Source organism: Apteryx mantelli, chromosome 2, assembly GCF_036417845.1.
Source record: "Apteryx mantelli isolate bAptMan1 chromosome 2, bAptMan1.hap1, whole genome shotgun sequence".
Taxonomy (NCBI): Eukaryota; Metazoa; Chordata; class Aves; order Apterygiformes; family Apterygidae; genus Apteryx; species Apteryx mantelli.
In genome coordinates this window covers 125,791,236-125,809,274 of record NC_089979.1, presented here as the reverse complement: position 1 = coordinate 125,809,274, position 18,039 = coordinate 125,791,236, and the positions used below count along the sequence as shown (strand labels likewise).

At 40.4% G+C, this 18,039-nt stretch overlaps 1 protein-coding gene across 2 annotated transcripts in view; it reads left to right on the top strand.

Annotated features, from left to right (window-relative positions):
* LRRC3B (leucine rich repeat containing 3B) overlaps window positions 1–18,039 on the top strand; it is a 46,774-nt gene that overhangs the window by 12,565 nt on the left and 16,170 nt on the right. The window contains exon 2 of one of the 2 annotated variants that reach the window (XM_067292468.1): window positions 11,686–11,845. The exons of the other annotated variant lie outside the window; for it this stretch is intronic. The gene's annotated coding sequence lies outside the window, so the exon portion shown is untranslated. The remainder of the gene's footprint in view (window positions 1–11,685; window positions 11,846–18,039) is intronic. 2 annotated transcript variants of the gene reach the window in all.

Below are 18,039 nucleotides of genomic sequence, written 5' to 3'. Positions count from 1 at the left end.
GTAGATAGTGCAGTGAGACTGGTATCTTGCTTCACTTGTTCAAGGACAGTCCTTTCACAAGGATTAGCAGAATTTGCAATAGTGTCTATAAATCCTACTTCCCCCCACCTCTTCCCCCCAAGTATTGTAAAATTTCTGTTGAAACTGTACTATTCTGTGTTGGGGAAACAGCAATTGCATCTTATTTTTTGCTTGTTCCCTCTTTTTCAAACCCCAGCAGTTGCATTCTGCTTGCGATAAATTCCCTGGGCCATGGCAAGAGATTGTTCTTTGCTTTTCCTGTAGTGTTTTTATGTAGAATTGCTTCTGTGCTCTGTCAGCATTTGACCCTTTGCAGTTGGTAGTGAACAGAAGAAATCATATCTACAGTGACACAAACTCTGCCCTCAACTACTCTTTGTGAGAACCTGTGGCATTATGCAATTGGCTTGGAAGGACTTAAAAAATCCCATGAGATCCACTCCACTGAAAGTCTCTCTGTAAATGTTAGGGTTATTGGTTTTGCTCTGGTACATTTTATTTTAAAGCCGTACCAGTACTGCATTTGATGATATTGTTTGATAATATTGAAATATAGGAACAAGTATGGAGTATGAGACGTACTAAGCTGTTGGTAGTTTGTTGGTAAAACTGTCGTAGCTAATCACAGCAGCAGACAGAGCAAGTGCAGGACGGAGAAACGTAACAGGAAGCTGCTTATATTTCTGTAGTCTCCATGCAGTTGGGTTAAGCTCTGGGGTCTGGCCAGTCTTGTTTTAGATTACTGCCATGCTATTTGTGATGAGCAGAAAAATAATATACACGGAGATGTGTGTTTCTGTATAGAAGGATCCATATGACCTTTTTATGTAGTGTTGAATGCAAAACAATAGGAAATAATGTCCAGCCTATACACAAATACACTACTGACCACTATAGTCGTGCTCCTTTCAACAGTTAGTGTCTTTGACTCTTCTTGATGTCGCTGGAGCATGGAAGGTGCTATCATACAGCTGGCCCACAAACAAGTGAATAGCTTGAATAGCTGTCTAATTCTGCTTTTAAAAAAATGTGTTACAATAATAGAGCTGAGCAGACAGAAGATATATTCAAAGAACCCAGCCCAGAGCCACATTTACTTTTCTTCTTGGTTTCCATGCATTGTGATCCTGTTGAGACAACAAAAGAAATGGTGAAAAGTGAGGAAGTGAAGCAGAAGATATAATGAGATGTTTTATATACATCTCCAGTACCATCATCAGACATTTTTACCTGCTTTTATTTTTTGGAAAATGTTCAGAAATAAGACTCCTTTGTGGCTCCCCCCCGCCCTCCTCGGACTGAATGGCTTGTTGTATGTGAATTTTTGCCAGTGCTTAATGTGGAATGGGAATAGGAAGTATAGAAATTACATGTGAATTATTTATGTATCCAATTTGCTGTTGTGAATGGAGAAGAAAGGATGTTAAAAGCTGTTAATTATTATGAATTTTATTGTTACTAACGATGGTTCTAGCCGCAAGCCATGTAAGCCACGTAGGCTCCAGAGGGTAACTTAGTGCCATGCAGTCTAAGAGTGCTTTGGGGAAGGGAGAGAGAATATCTGCCAAAAAGCTTGCTCCTGAGCACTGATGTTACATCCAGGTATTTTAGCATGTTAACAGATAAGAGTGGTGCCCAAAGGCCCAAAGATGAAGTTTCATTTATGTTTCTTCTGGTACATCCAGAGCAGAACAAAGAATAGTACAAAAGTTATAATGCTGTAGTACAGGCTTTACGTTTTTAATTCTGTTGCCTGTATTCAAAGGATTTCCTAGCAAGAATAGAAATGTTTGCAAAAACAATTTCTATTTATGCTAATCTTTTGCAATCAGCATGTAGTCTGAAATAATCACAATGAATACATCCTCTGCTCCAGACACACACAACTTGCATTTATTTCAGGCTTTTTGCCTCAGAATTCTGAAAACATAATCCTTCATTGTGTTATGCTTCATCTACTTTGCATGAATTTATCCAACAGTACCTTTTGTGAGCTTCATTAACAATGGTTATGCTATAATAAATTACATAATTCAAGAGAAGTTTTTAATTAAATAAGTTAACAAAAAAAGTTGAAATGTAATAAATTAGGTAACATTTTCTTGTAATAAATTTGCACACATGAATTTTGTAATGAAGTAGTTCTGGATAAAATCTGTAATCTGAAGTTTTTCAGAGTATTTCAGACTTTATAAGTTTACTAGTTTAAGCTTCAAAAAGGCTTTGTTTGATTTTTTTTCTTTTTAGTAAATTGTGTGTCAGCCATACACCCGTCTGCAAAGGATTAGGCAAACTTAACAGAAAAAAACAGTGGTTATTGACAAGGACATGACTAAGTGTCTGCTTGACTCCATGGAGACGCATCTTCCAGCCTTTCCTCCCTTCTGTTTCTTTTGGAATTGCTTGCCCAAGTCAAGGCCGTTTTCTCGAAGCTGTCCATGGGCCTTCAGTTCAGTTCATTCATAGGTGATGGACAGAACCGGTGTGTGTTTTTGGTTGAATTGGCCAATATATACTCTATGAAGAGCTCATTCAGAGCAAAATCTCCATGACAGTGGTGTGTGCGTTTAGTTGGGCTGCTTGCCCAAGCATGTGGGAAGAAAAAGTAAGAGCAGTCTCAACCCACACGTACAATGCCATGGAGTGACTCCACAGATGTCCCGCAGCAGCTATGGACACCTGCCATCATTTTCCCTTTCCTGAACTCAGACCCAGAAACTGCAAGACTGCTGTATGATCCTGCGCCTCCTGACCTCTCACACAGTGCACGTGGGCTTCTTTCCCTGGGGAGCCGTTCTCCCTCCACGGGATCTGGTCCAAAAAGGATAGCTTTGCTTTTCACCCGCATATTTCAGGATATGCAGCTTCATGACAGTGAATGATGATGTTCTGGTTTATGATGATGAGATTGAGAAGAGAGGTTGATTCTAAGATTGAACAAAAATCAATGGGAAAGTTTTTTAAGTTATGAAAAGATTTTGTTTTTTTAAATTGTGAGTATTGGTTTGCATTCTTCCCTACTGTCCCTGTATAGTCAAAGAGAGCAGTGCAAAGTGAATGTACATTACATCCACTGTTCTGACATGGTGGTGCACAGAGTCAGAATAATGTTTTGTAGTTGTCTTTCACAAGTGCAAATGGCTGTGTGTGGAAGGATATGAAGAATAATGACCAGTATTTATACCCCTGTAAAGCATTCTTTCCTTTTGATATTTTAATTTGGAGCTGATTTAGGGATGCAAGATGATGGCGGCAGCAGCAGCAGCAGCCTGTAATTTTGAATGTTTTTCTGTTTTCTGAGTTTCCATCCCATTATTCTATGCACCATCAAATTCTGAGACTAGGGAATTTGGTTTTTGGATATTCCATGAAAAACCATAGCAACAGGTCATTTGATTGTGCATATGTATAATCAGGGGATGTGGGGTGAGAAAAAGATATGTAATAAGGGAGATAAGGAAAAGACAGAGGTCCTAGGTCAGTATGTGACAATACTTCCTGTGGTGACATTGACAGCAGAAGCACTGTCTCCAGTCCCTGCTGCTCTGAGGTCTCCCAGTCTTAGATCACTGACTGGTTAGCTCAGGATTATGTGAAGCAGAAAACAAGGGATTGTTGCATTTTAATACTAACTCTGCAAATAATTCTTCTACCCTCTGTAAGGTATATGTAATATTTAATGCAGTAAGGGCTGTTGTGAAGATAAAATGGCTAACTTTTAACTGAGATGGTGTGCAACTCCTAAAATTTGCTGGGAAGGCCACAGTCCTGTAAGCAGCTGGATCTCTTACATTTCTCTGACCAATGGAGATCTGGGGATGTGCCCCAGAAGATTTTATAAAGCATTTCATTGTATCCAGGTGTTCTACCTCCCTCTGTCCTTGCCTTTTTACATAAAAAGCAAAACAGTTCTAATTCTTGAGAAGGTAGGAGGGCATAAAGTTTATACACTTGTAGAAGCACATCTCTTACAGAAAATACCCCATTTTTGTTTTAGGCACCTGCCCGAACAGTTGCAAGTCCAAACTCCTGGACTTGGAGAATATTATATAGAATCATTTCAGTCATCCTTCCTAAAATTTTCAGTACCTTGCAGCATGCATAATAGCCTGGTGGTATGGAGATCCAGAAAGCAGAACCAAGGTAAAAGGAAAAAGTAACTGAAATGTGAGGGTAGGGGAAAGATGAGTGCACAGCAAACGAGGGGAAAAAGAAGTCAAGAAAAGTTAGGAAAAAAAATGCAAGGTGTTGGATTAGAAAGACAGCTCACTAATAGTTACTTACTAGGATGAGAACATGGTATATTAAACAAGAGACTCACACAAACCTTACCCTGGAGATTCAGGAGTCTCACATGTGAAGGACTTTGAGGTGAGTGGGAAGAATCTCTCTGTCTTAAAGCCATATAAATTAGATGGCTGAGGCAGAAAAAAAAAATTTAAGTGTATCTGGAAAATATGGTATTAGAAATTAAAGTCTTGATGACAGGAGTAGTGTCAAATTAATACATTAGGTATTTTTGGAATTAAACAATGTGTCATAAGCCAATTTTGTTCCAGGGGAAATGTGACATCTTTTCCCATCTTGTGTGAGGTTTCCAAAAGGCTGAAAATCAAGGAAAATGTAAAGCAAAAAGAGAAGTTGTCAAATGAGGCAGCCTGCAAGGAAAGGGATCGACTGTGCCATTTAAACTGTAAAAATCGGCTGTGGTGTATGCTACCTCTCAAGCCCTTCTCATAGAGCTGTGCATTTAGACCGCTAGATCAGTTTTCCATTTTCGGTCCATTTCGGGGCAGTAGATTTTACCTTGACCTGTAAAGCTAGTCATATCATTTTACATAGCAGTGATTTCCCAGGGAACAGAAGCATAAATCTACACAGTTGCCATGAGGTACATGCTGTGCCTCGTAGCAGACCTGTTTTTTAACTCACAAGAATGTGTGCAAGAGGGTTTTGCTGGGCTGCTGCTAACATTTGAGTTGCAGTTTTATGTACTGAGATTTTATTTCTTCTGCTTCCAAAGTCTGAATAGTTTAAAAGGAAATGTAGAGCTAATGTCTGCAATCTTAAATGGTCATCCTCTTCACAAAAAAGCTTCTTTTTGGATTTCCCATTGTAGAAGAGGAGCTGTCCTTCCAAGTTAGTCTGTATAGGTATGAAAATATTCAGAGCTGAACAATTAATAACTGTTATTCACTGCTGCTGCTTTATTTCTAGTATAGCAAACATACTTTTGGAGTAGAGTTTAATCCAAACCTGTCCAGGAGCTATTGGTGTTTTGCTAATGCTAAATTAAAGTGCACCATGTGCTCTGTCAGTAGTGGCTTGACAGAATTTAATTGTGTGTGTGGCAGGGATGCTCTAGGTCCCTGTCAGATAGGTATGACATGGCTGCAATCAGGTGGGAAAACAATTTTTCACAGCCGATTGTGTTTTCATGCTGCCAGAAGGAGGTGAACAGGAAGGAGAAATACCCTAACGGCTTTCCATCCTGCCCAGAAGTTAGGTAGTCCGGCTCCTAGAATGGACCTTTTTCACAGCCATCATTTGTTCCTTCTATTCCTCATGCATCCCTGTGCTTTTCTCCCAGTTGCTTGTACTGCAAATACTTGTGTCACATGAAAGGGAGGGAAGGAAGGCCCTTCCTTATCTTGGTAATTTATGTTTGCCTGCCAGAGCCCCTTGTTTGAGGACTTTCCCTGAGTCAGTTTTGCAAAGTAGAAAAGAATAAGAGTTTATTAAAGCAACAGATACAACAGGTTCAGAATTGCCATTGATAAACGCGCTTGCTGCAACAAATTCTCTTTCTTTGAACTCAAGCTAACAATTAAGCGCTTTCAATAATAATATATTTTCCCGGGTAATGTCCGACGTTTGTCGGAGGCGCAAGTCTTACCAAAGAGGCGTCCCTGTTTGGGGGAGGGGAGAAGGAGGCTCGCTCGTCAGCAATCTCCAGTGAACAGGTCGGGGGTTCTGTTTTGTTCCCTTCCAAAAACTTTAGTTGCTGAAGGTGGGATGTGGAAGCGCAGCAGTCATACTTCATTGGCCAGATTGCCATTTGCATGGTTGTTGGGGGTATGCCCCCCTTATTTACATATTGTTATGCAGCAAAGGGTGTGATTTTTAATATGGTAATCAGGGATAATGAGGCTGGGGGTACTATAGGTCAACAATTAGTCCGTGAGCAGCAATTATTTTTTGGGATGCAACCCTTTGCGGTCAGGGCAGACCGTGATACCTTCATATCGCTCCCTCCTTTGCCATGCAGCTGGAACAAACTGTCTGGCCTTCACCAGCTAGTTTGTTACTCATGCTGCAAAAGGGTGGTGTGCTTTGTCTGCCACCCCCTTTGTACCCCCCCTTCTTTCCTCCCAAATTCTCTCCTGATTCCACAACTTGCAATGAGGAACAAGTTAACTAGAAGCCATGAAACAGAGATGGAATTTGAGTAAACTGGAGAAGTAAGTGAAGAAGCAGGTCCAGATAGGAGGGGAAGGGAAGTAGTCTTTATATTCTTCAGCTTTATCTCCCTATTAATCTATTGAAAAATAGATTTGGAAGTATCAATACAAAAGTTTAGAAGCATTCCGTCCTTGGGACATGCTGGTGCATGTTGGAAGTCCCTAAATGATGTATCATCCTACACTGCCCCATTTTAATCACTTTTCCCATTAATGTATCTTCAGTATTGTTTTTCTTGATTAGCTCCTCACCCTTCTCAGCCATACCCTTTGAACTTGTTCACCCTACCCAGGTTTGCGCAGTCAGCCCAAAATGTGTTGCAGCACATCTGTGCTAAAATAAAGGGTTAGTTAGCATGGGACCACCTAAATTAAACCTATGAATCTTGCACCTGAGCCGGCAGTCACCAGATGGAGAAGTTTCTATAAGAACTGAGCTGAAAAGCCCTGTTCCCAGGCTTTCCTTCTTTCACTTTCTTTCCATCTCTCACTGAGGGCTAAGCTAGCTCAGACGACCTTGCATTTGCAGCAGATAGGGTTCATAGGAAAGTGGTAACCACAATCTGCAGCGTGCAGTAGCTGAAGGGGTAATTCATGGGATGCAGTGCTCAGAGAGGTGTAGGTGCAGGTGAGGATTTGGGAGAGAAGTATGCTTGATGTGGTGAGAGGGCAGAAGAATTTGAGAGGCCAGTGAAGTATCTGAATATACATTTGGCTAGCATGATGCTTGGGAGCTATTTTGTGGAATGGTGACATTTTGTTAATTTATTTACTAGTTTGTGATGGCAGTAGTTGAATATTGAACAGCGTAAATCTAAGCAACTGCCATTGCATGCTTTGGTGAAGAGGGAGTGGGTGAGTGAAACAGTAGAGGTAAATTGTGAATAGGAGTGAAACCACTATGTGCAACCTTCTCTGAACCTGCCCACCTCTTTCTTGGTGTAATATTGAGCAGATGGGGCTGTGTTATCTGAGCTTATTGTCAGTAATCAGAGTGTAGATCTTCTGGGATGTGTTTTGCTTTCAGTTGCTTTGATAGAAATCTAAAGTTATTACCTAGATTATTTGCATTTAGACCAATGAAACCACAAACAGTATTTGAACCTTTTTTGTCATTTAGGTTGGTGGGAAATATTCACATTTTATGCGTTTAGACAGAAGGAACTACTTGAATCCAAAATGAGAGAGCATTTCCATTATTGTCTTTTTTCCCCTCTGTGGGGAAAATTGTGCTGATCATAGTAGGGGCAAAACTGATAGAATTCTCCATAAATTAGTTTAAAGTACTTAGTTTATTAGAAAATGACATTTTCCTAATCTGTGCCAACCTGTAAGAGCATAGGACACAAGACTAGACCAAGAAAGTCACAGAGATCTATATTCCTGTAATTGAATTCCTTCAGCTGTTTTGAACATTTTTCAGCGAGATTTGTTCCCTCTTAAATTCCGTGGAGTTTTTCTCTAAATGGCCCACTGGATTCCCTGAACACTTTGTAATGCTAGGCTAGGTAGGTATGTTTACAAGTTGCCTTCCTAGACTGCTTTCTCCAGAGGTGTAATTTAGAAACTGGCGTTTCATTCATTACTGTGCTTACCTTGATCTGAATTTACAATGTGGTCTGTTGTTCAGCTTGCAGACTGGTGACTCATTCCTTTGCTTCACTGGATAGTTGCATGTGATCCTACTCCATTCTGAGCCAAGCTTGTATAAAGAGCTAAGAAGAAATGTTTACAGCATTCGTGGTGGATCTAAATTCCACACGGAAGATTTTTTACCAAAAAAAAGGGGGCGGGGGGCTGCTGTAATTAAATTAATTCTTTTTCATCATTTGTTTTGTTATGCATCTGTTGGGCTTCACAGTGAGTGCAAAGGAGGTAAGAAGATGCTCTGTGCTGCTTTCTAGTACGCGTGAGAAAGAGTCAGGCTGTGCAGAGCTGGAGAGATGCTGAAACGGGGGGGTAGCAAAACCACCAGAGGCAGCCACCTTACCGTCTGGGGAAATCCACGTAAAGAAAGAAATCGTAGTGGGATGGCCGCTGTATTTGCAGGAGTTTTCTGTAGAAGAGCGGTTTTTGTGACATACATTCCCACGTTACTTAGCAGCTTCCAGCAGGTGTGAATGCCTCTCTCAGGAGGGCAGAAAATGCAGAAGTGAGAGATGAAAAAACAAGATGTGGAGGGAGAAACTGTGACTGCTTCTTCCTGGAATTGCACTGTCCTCCTTCTAATGTGGAGGAGAATATTAAAGGTGTCCTACAGAGGTTCCTCTTGCTACATATCATCTGGGATTAAGCTTATTTTCCCTGTGGATCCTGTACTCGTCATGTTTTACTGCCTCTACATGTAAACTAGGCAAGTTTATCTTTTTTGGTCTCTCTGCAAGAAGGGGTAACGTGCCTCCAGGCTTGAAGTTATTCAGTAAATCAGCATTTACAACATAGATGAGTTCTTTATTATCCACCAGTTTCTTCTGTTCTTTGACCCAGGTTTCAGATACTGCACATCTTGGTTTTCTCCTCTTGCCATGTGGTCCTAACACATGGCGAAGGAAGGACATTCAGCCTTGAATTATTCATCTTCCAGAATCTGTCAGTTTTCCAGTGTCACTTTTTTCTTCCTGGTATCTCTTCCAGTGTTTTTATTTCATTTTTTAAAAGTAGCACTTTGAGGTTAGATTGTCACTTTAAAACCAGTTGTTCCTGTTCACTATTAAATGATATTTTAGTGGACTGCAGCTGAAAGAATTACCAGGCTATGATTTTGTCTTTTGTGGGGGGAATTGCTTACACTGATGTTTGTACTTTGCTTGATCTATGAAAACCACATGGTTTTATTTTTCTAAGTAATTTAACTTGTTCATTTTTGAGTTCGTATCTGCTAGCTTTGAATGGTAAAGGGGAACTTGTAGTAAAGACTTGTCATGGAATTTGAAGAGTACCTTTATACTCAGGGTAAAGAAGGAATCTTTTTCCTTATTTAGGTAGAGGGTCTAGATATTGTCCCTTTAAACTAACCTGTATTGTTGCATTGTGCAGAGCCTAACAGCCAGGTGATACCAGCCAATGTTTGTGTTGTCACCTGCCCTCAGGTTGTGCCCTTGCGGTCGTTGAAGACAGCATAAGAAGTATATGCTGAGTGCACGCAGCCCATCTTCCAAATGCTGGTTCATGCCCCTTCCCCACAAAGCCGCTTGGCATCAGTCCTCCCCTAGCAAACACTTCTGGTGGCCGTTGGGGGGTCTGCATAGCCTCAATCCTCTGCAAAACCTTTCTTCGCCCTGACTGCCAAACGGTATTTGCAGGAGTGACAGAAAACCCAGCTCTGAATCTAGCCATCCAGTTTATAAAGATAATTTATTAGGGTTTTTTTCGATCAAAAGAAAAGCAGCATTCTTTCCAACTGTATGTTGGAATATCAGTTGCAAACACTTCCCTTCTCTGTTTCATTTAATAGTCCAGATTCTCTTGAGCTTTTGCAACTGTGAAGTCAGTTGGATTCTTGGGTATGATATTCTGCTGAAAAATTTTTAGCCAATGGTGACTGATTTGAAAGAGGAGTGTGGACTAATTCTGCTTAACAGCTTGTGCATAATGTATGTAGGAGTGTAAAGGAAGAAACTGTCACTACTGAAGCGCAGAAGAAGTAAAAGTAGGGAAAATGTTTAGAATTTAGGGGAAAGGGGGGAAATGGTGTGCAGGGACTGGATATGAAACATCAAGGTCAGAGAAGCCATCCATATGTTGTGTGGGAAATCAAAACTGCTGTTTTTCAGAGAGCATAGTCTGTTGTATTTTGCTACAAATTAATGAGACTGTAAGCTTTTGGTGCCTATCATAGTTTTACCACATGCCATTACAGCTTGCTGACTGAGATTAGTGAAATTTGTCTCTACAAAGGATGAGCCATGCACATAGGCCATGCACAAAGACATTGGCTGATTGTGTTTGTTCTTCACCTTTTTGAGAGGGCTAAAATGTTAGTCACAAACAACTTGTAAAATGCAAAAAGCATTTAATTCATTCAGTGTTATGCGAACACAAACTTATTGTGTAATTTTATGTAAAGCAGACTAAAACAGCAGGATAACTTCCCAATAACTCCTGAAGCAAGGCTGAGAAAATACATGGATTTGGCTTTTATGGAACAGCAAAATATTTACTTAAACTGAGCATAACTTCCATTTGGTGTTGTAAGGGAAAATGTTTTTACACATCATTTATTTTCTTTACCATAATGTTGACTCTTGCTTACTTTAGGTAGTCATGCATGAATGCACCATATTAAGTAATGTTTTTACAAGTGATAGCTGGACCCTTGAATTTCTTATACATGGACCTATGAATTAAAGAATGCTGCTTGAATAAACTGTTTTGGCTGAGATTTAATTAAAGAATCAGAGTAACTCTTCATTTTGTCCTTTGCATAGGTACTTTAGTTATATTTCTTTTGCTTGACATACATATATTATGTCTATTTTGTAGTTCCCTAATAATATTTCCCCCAGGGTTCTTTTCTGCATTATTTTTCATATATACCATTTTTACATGTACCGAATGAAATGAGGATACAACAAAGTGAAATAGACAGAGAAATAAGTTAACAGGTGAAACAGAAAATTTGTCTAGGAAGTTGCTTTCTAGGTGGGTTTAATCCACTTGGTCAAGTTAATAAGGCTAACCAGAACAGAAGGAGCATTTTCATGGAGGAGGAGGAAAGGCATGTAAAGAGGCTATGAAACATGATGGGCAAAAATACAAACAGCAACGTTTAAAAAAAAAAATAGTGCTGCTCTACCAGTCTGCTTTGCCTCTGCTAGGGTATGTAATAGCTAAGTGGCAGCTGCATCTCACTAGTTGATTATTACCTAAAACACAATGTGCTTAATTGTTAATGGTTTCCCTGCCATGAACCTTTTCTCCCATGGGAAGTAACATCAGCAGCAAAGGGTACGTAGTGATTGCCGGCTCTCTGAGGTAAGGGCTGTGGGCAAGGCTGCCACAAATATGTAGTGGGCTGCCTTTTTTAGACTTGGTGCTTAGAACAACTCTGTATTCAGCATAAAACAGAAATTAATACTGTGAAATGTAAAACAAAATTGTTTAAGGCCTTTGCAAATAATTTGTCTGCTCTCAGTCCTTGATAAATTCTAAAGATATTTTTGTTATTGTGAGCTTTAAAATTGAGGTGGTGCTTTTTTTTCAGAGCATGAACTACATCGCCCCATGGTGCAGCTCCACTGTTTACATGCAAGCTTATCTCCAGACTTGAGTCCCTCGCTGGTCATAGATGAAAGCTGGCCAGCTGTAGTGCTCCCCTTCTCATCCGCAAATCAGCTGGACCTGTACAGAAGTATAGAGCAAAGGTGATAAGTCTTGCTTCAACAATCTGCAACACACGAACTTTTTCTTTTAACTTGTTGGGCCAATAGCCTGATAGCAAATTTGACTGATATCAGGAGATGAAAATAATTCTGCTGGCTGTGCTGGAAGATGGTAGGAGAAAGCCACAAAGAATCCCTGAGTAAATGTGGTCACAAGATACCGAGCAGGTCAAAGGGCTCAGTTTGGCAAGCTGGGGACCAGCAGGATAAAATCTCTGTTTCCTTTTAAGGGTACAAACCCAACAGGAGACTCCAGAGAAAACTTCGGTGTCTTGTTTCTGCAGAGTACTTTTCCCTTGCCAGATATTGCATTTATTTCTGTGGAGGGACATGAATTGGCCTCAAATTTTAGAAGACAGGATTGTAAATGAAGGAGGGAAAAATATTTCTTATTACAATCCATTTGATTTTTTGAAGTTTTGAAGTTTTTTGAAATTTTTAAAATTGGTAACAAAAGGTGGAATTTTAGAAAGTTTGCTCTACCATAGCTCAGTTCAGCCCCTCCTGAAATCACAGAGAAGGTTTACCAGCTACTTAAGTAGGGACAAAGTTCAGGATCTTTTTTGTTTTTTAAACCTTCTAGCTATACTTTATGGGATTTCATTCTATAATTTGGTTGCGGAAAACAAAATGGAAATCTTTCTTTTTTTGGCCACCTTGAGTGTCATTTTTCATGCCCAAAAGCTTTAAAAAAAAAAAGCTTCAACTTTCTTTCTTTCTTCCTTTTGGACAGTGTTCTCAAAACAAGTTGTGGGAAGGAGGCACCCAAATTAGTGTTTGAGGGATTGAAATCAGTTAATCACTTAATCAGTTCATTAGCTATTTATGGATTTATTTACCAAAAGTTTGGCCATGTGTGACTTGCTGTCATTTCAAAAATAATCTTCTCCTTTCAAGAGTTTCCAGATAATTTATTTGTATGTGCATTTATTAGGGCATATTATGATGTTGTCAATTGAGTGATTCTTATTCAATTTTTTTATTAAAATTTAGTGACATGAATAAATATTTACAGATGTGGTTCTTTGCGTTTAGATGTTGTTATGAGTTAAAATTGGTTTACAGTATAATGTCATAGAGCAATACAATAATTGTGCAGCTTCAATATTTGTTTGCTAATGCAGTTATTTCTCAGGAAGGACTGTTGCTGTGTTAACCAGCATAATTTTAATTAATGTTTTACATGTATGTGCCTTATGATTAATATTTTTAATATCAAACATCTGTGATTGGCCGTTTTTACCCACACTGCAGTAATGGAAACTGTGCTCAATATTAGGAAGTTTCATAAACCCTAACTAAGGGGTGCAAAACTTTTACACCCAAATTCTGCTTTTGGGGGCATGTGTGTGCAACTCCTTGTTGTAAGTGAAGTGCCCTGTGAAATGCATCTTTTCCATACAGACAACATAAATTTTACAACCATGTATGACATGAACAGGAAATAAAAGCATGGTTCAGTAGGACTGAAACAGTGTACCGCAAGGTGTGGAACTCATTCTGTCTCAAGTAACTGAAGTTATTCACTACATTTAAATATTTTTCCCTGAATTGTACTTCTTGCAGATGTTTTGTTTAACATACTTGGACATAATCACAGAATGGCTGAGTATGGAAAGGACCTCTGGATTTGTCTAGTCCTGAGAACAGTGTATTTGAGAAAGAAACATCTTTTAAATTGACTGCCTTTTCTCTGGTAGTAGTGTGGTCCCTCAGACTACTGTATCTCTGTATACCAGAGATACACTTATAGTGCTTTAAATGCAAACCAGTTCTTTGCAGAATATGTATATTAAATAGATTTAAAGTCTGTTGGTAGATTGGTATTTAAAGCTAAACTACTACTGTCTTTCCACGATTACACTGGGAAAAAAAAAGTTCAAGTACACAAAGGAGTATGAATCTACCCAAAATGGGGTTATTCTGTGCGCTTTCCATCTCTGCTGTGTTGGCCTGGCTGTGCGGTGTCTGCGCAAGGATGTGTAACCAAAGTGACTGCAGGCAACGTGGAGATTTCAAAGCTAGCTTTAACATGTCAGAGCAGCAAGGTGAATTAGTCTGCTGTTACGCTCGTGTTACAGTCGAGAGATGTCACCTGCCCCTGAGCCAGGCTGTATTACGCTAGAGTGGGTGTAACAGTCCCAGACTACAGGGATTTCTGTGCGGCCGTCAAATGGGGAAAGGGGAAAAAAGTGAAGATGCTGTTTGCGGCTCAGCAGGGACCTGACAGCTCCCGAGCTCAGCAGGAGCCGGGCGCCGGGAGCCGCTGCCTCTCCAAGTGCAGATGTGGCCAGCGCAGGAGGCAGGTTTTGGGCTCCTGGTTTTTGCGGCACTCTGAGCTCTGCAGCAACTTGGCAATCCCACTGCTAACAGGGCCAAAACGCCAATCTTCCCTCTGTACCGCCAATGGGAAGCGTAAGTCAGCCCTGTCTTTCAAAGAGAAATGTGAATATTCCCATTGAACAGTCCTGTGAGCCAAAGAGCTGCCCATCTTCCGCAGTGTGCCTCTACTCTCCCAGCCCACCTCCATCAACTTTAGGCTAATAGTAACTCTAGAAAAGCCCTTCGATTTCTTAGGGTTCCTTCAACAGCCAGCGGCTCTCTGGAGCTTAAGGAGCAATGAGGAGACAGTGTAGCGCCACGCAAAGGTCTGACAGCAACAGCTCCTCTTCCCATACGCGGCAGGAAGGGGTGCGAGCGGGAACCGTGGCGCTGTCCTAAAACGCATGGAAGATTGCCTGTGTTGTGGTAATTATTCCAAAGAGGAGCCATCTTTAAGACAGCTTTCTGCTGGCAATGTTATGCAAAATGGTCATTTGCTTCCTTCAGCATATCTTTGTTGTTTGCACGTCTTGTAAGCCAGAGTCGCGCTGCGTGTTTTGCTCATTGTGTTCTGTTCATGATGTGCCCCGTATCAGATGTTTTGTCTCACAAGCTCTCACACGTTGTCTTTCTCCTGGAGAATTAAGTTCTACCCCGGTAGCTAGGTCTGCAAGGAAGCAGCATTGAGTGGGGCTACTTTGTAGCCCTGCTCATGAGTTGCTGGGACCATCGGCACAGGGCAGGACCAGCTTCTCTTCACTTTGAGGAGGACTGATTGAAAGGTTCAGATGGAGGAAATTCTGATGGAAAAATGTCGTTTTTTTAATAAGACAGAAAAATAGAGGTGTTATCTAAAATTTTATATTTTAAATGAACACTGTCATATTGTATAAAGGTTTATCCAGATTGGTTTTCTCTCTGCAGGATTTTAAACATCTTTTAAAGTTTTGAAAAGTTAGATTTTTTTTAAAAATAATAACTTTCATAAAATTCCATTTTATAAGAAAGCATGTACGCTCCAATAATATTTAAAAAAACATTTAAATGTCAACAACACCTTTGATACAAACCTTATGAAAAATGCAGCAGAAATAAGAAATGACTAAACTGAAAGAATGCCATTGTGAGGGGAAGGATGTGAACTGATTTTTTCTCTCTTTTTCTTCATCTATCTCAAGTTTTAAGCCAGGTGTGCATTTTATTGAGCAACTTTGGAATATAGAATTTTGCCTGGGGAACATTTTGCCAACTTTAAATAAAATAATTTTTAGGAGGTTATAAATTGAATATTTTTTCTCTGATTTTGCTACTAACGTTCTAAGAGAAGGCTAGTATTTCTTTCATTATAAACAAATGATTGTCATATTAAAGCAGCTGTTAAAATCATTGATGATGAATTAGCCACTTATTCTTAATGAAGTTGTTTGTGCAACCACAACAGTAATTTAATAATATGAAATGATGGTACAGTGAATTAACTTTGTAGATGAAGTTGTACTGATTTTTGGCTTGGCACTTCCACGTTTCATTTAATATGTATTTTTCAGACAAAGTACATCTCAGTGTTGCAACGTTGAAGAATTTGAGAACCCTCATTTATAAGATGACAGTTTCTTTGGTGGGAAGAGAAAGGAAAAGTCGTATTTCCCAATGAGAAGGCAAACAAGCAAAGTGAGCTGTCATAACAGCTTTTTAGGACTTCTCGAGACTTGTGTACTGCGTAACCACATGCTTGCTAGCGCACAGTCTCCTGGCTTGCTGTAGTGCAGCCATGCCATGGATACTAGCACATGGTCTCTCCTCATCCTGTTCAGTGGCTGTGAAAGTCAGGAGACTATCTGGATTTTTTTATTCACATTTGGTGTGGCACATGTCACTGATTCTAGCCTTCCTTTTACGAGGTGCCTTGTGTGTTCTTCCTCAGGATTGTGGGAAGCAGTTTTTTTAACCACAAAGAATTCATTTCAAGGAGTATTTCCACTAGAGCTGGGATTGTACTGTTTCATGCTGAAGAGTCATATCTTATGTGTGATCTTCTCAAGACTAGCAACGGCTGCTTTTTGCGAGAGTAGTTTCTTTTTCCCATCTCTACAGACAGTATGTTTGGGAGAGGGTGTTTAGATGTTTTGGAAGAAATTTTTTAAGCTGTAGAGAGAAGCAGCAGCAGCAGCAGCTGGTAGTGAGAAGCCCAGGAATGAACGGGACAGCGTGGGCATGGCGCTAAGTCCTGTGCGATTCCTGTTCACTTGGGCATGCTTATCCCATGAAAGCTGCTGCTTCGGCATCAGGAATGCAGCCACAGCTGTGGAGTCCACACTGCTGGCAATATGAGAGGACCACCAATAGTCCTAGGAGTCCTGCAGGGAGGACAGTGTACTCAGTGACTATGAATGTCTCCTTTCTGTGCTCCTGGGAGACTCTCCTGAGCATAGAGCACTTTAAGAGGCCTTAAGAGATAGTGCAGTAACACGTGACTACTGCCCCATGGAAACTGGCTACTTTAAAATTCTACTCATCTGTTGTAGATCAGCTTGAAAGTCTCCTGACAACACTGTGTTGACTGAGGTTTAATACTGGTTCCTCAGGCTTGCAAAAGTTGGAAGGCTTTCAAGGATGGGCTTCTCTGTGCACCTGTGAGAGAGGGATTATCTGTCATTTTAAGCAAGCATCCTTGTGGGATGCAGTGAAACTTTTCCTGGACCAGAACATCAGTGGCATTGAAAGTGTGTATGGCACCACTGTGTTGGGAAGGTTTAGCCTATTTTATTGTATACAAGCTGGTCTGTTACCCACACTGTCCAGTAAGGAAGGGCAGGGTGGAACTGGAGAGTACATTTGGCTGATTGAAAGCAAGAAAGGAAGGAGTCAGGAGTGCAGAGAGGTGTTCAGATGTGAACCAATTTACAGAGATGGGAGCAGTATTGCTGCAGCAGTGTGGCACTGCATCTGTGGCGTCTAAGGGAAGGAGAATGAACGTTGTAATATTTTCTATGATGGGGAGCATGGAAAAAAATAGATCTGAACGTGTTGCTCTCAAGGAAAATGGTTTTGTTTTGCCATTTGTTTTACTGTTCTTCATAGTATGTAGCCCATCTGGATTTCTGTGGGTGTCCTGGACTGTTCACTTGTATTCAGATATGGGGCTTGCATGCATGAAAGAGGTAAAGATACCTTTGAAATTTCCTGATTTTCTAAAGGAGGAAAAGAAGGAGGGCAGTTATCAGTGCCCCTCTGTTGGTGAAAATGTGTAAATACGGGGTAAGACTTTGTCACTGTATAGGTTGTTTACCATATCAGTGCATCTCTCTCTGGCATATTAGTCAATGGAAAGTTGATGCTGCTGATGGTGTGCTGATTCATGGTTTGTTATGTAGTTCCTGGTAAGCCTGTGTAACTTAGGGTATGTGTTAATGGTTGGCAATTTCAGTGCACTGCAGGTTCTGAGGAATTCACCAGGTAGCTCGAGACCCGGTGGTCCCTCAGACGTCCCTGCAAAACTCTCGTGCCTAGCTTCCTCACTTTGTGGTGAGAGCAGAACAAGTGTGATGGCAGTTTCTTCTTTTCTTTCTTCTTTCTTTTTCTGCAAGTCCACATGCTCTTTTTTTTTTTTTCATGCCTTGAGCATTTCTGAAAGTATCACTACACTTCTGTCCTCTGTCTTTTTGTCCTTGAATTAGTAGTCCTATCAGCGAGATGAAGACTTTCTTAGTTGCTGGGCCATCTCTGTAAGGAGCCCCTAAATCTTAGCGCTTGTTTCTGACAGAGAGGAAAAAAAGCTGGTGTCTTTGAATTCATATGCTTTTATTAAAAAGCATGGAAACAAGTTAAAAAAAAAAAACAGGTAAAGAGTAATT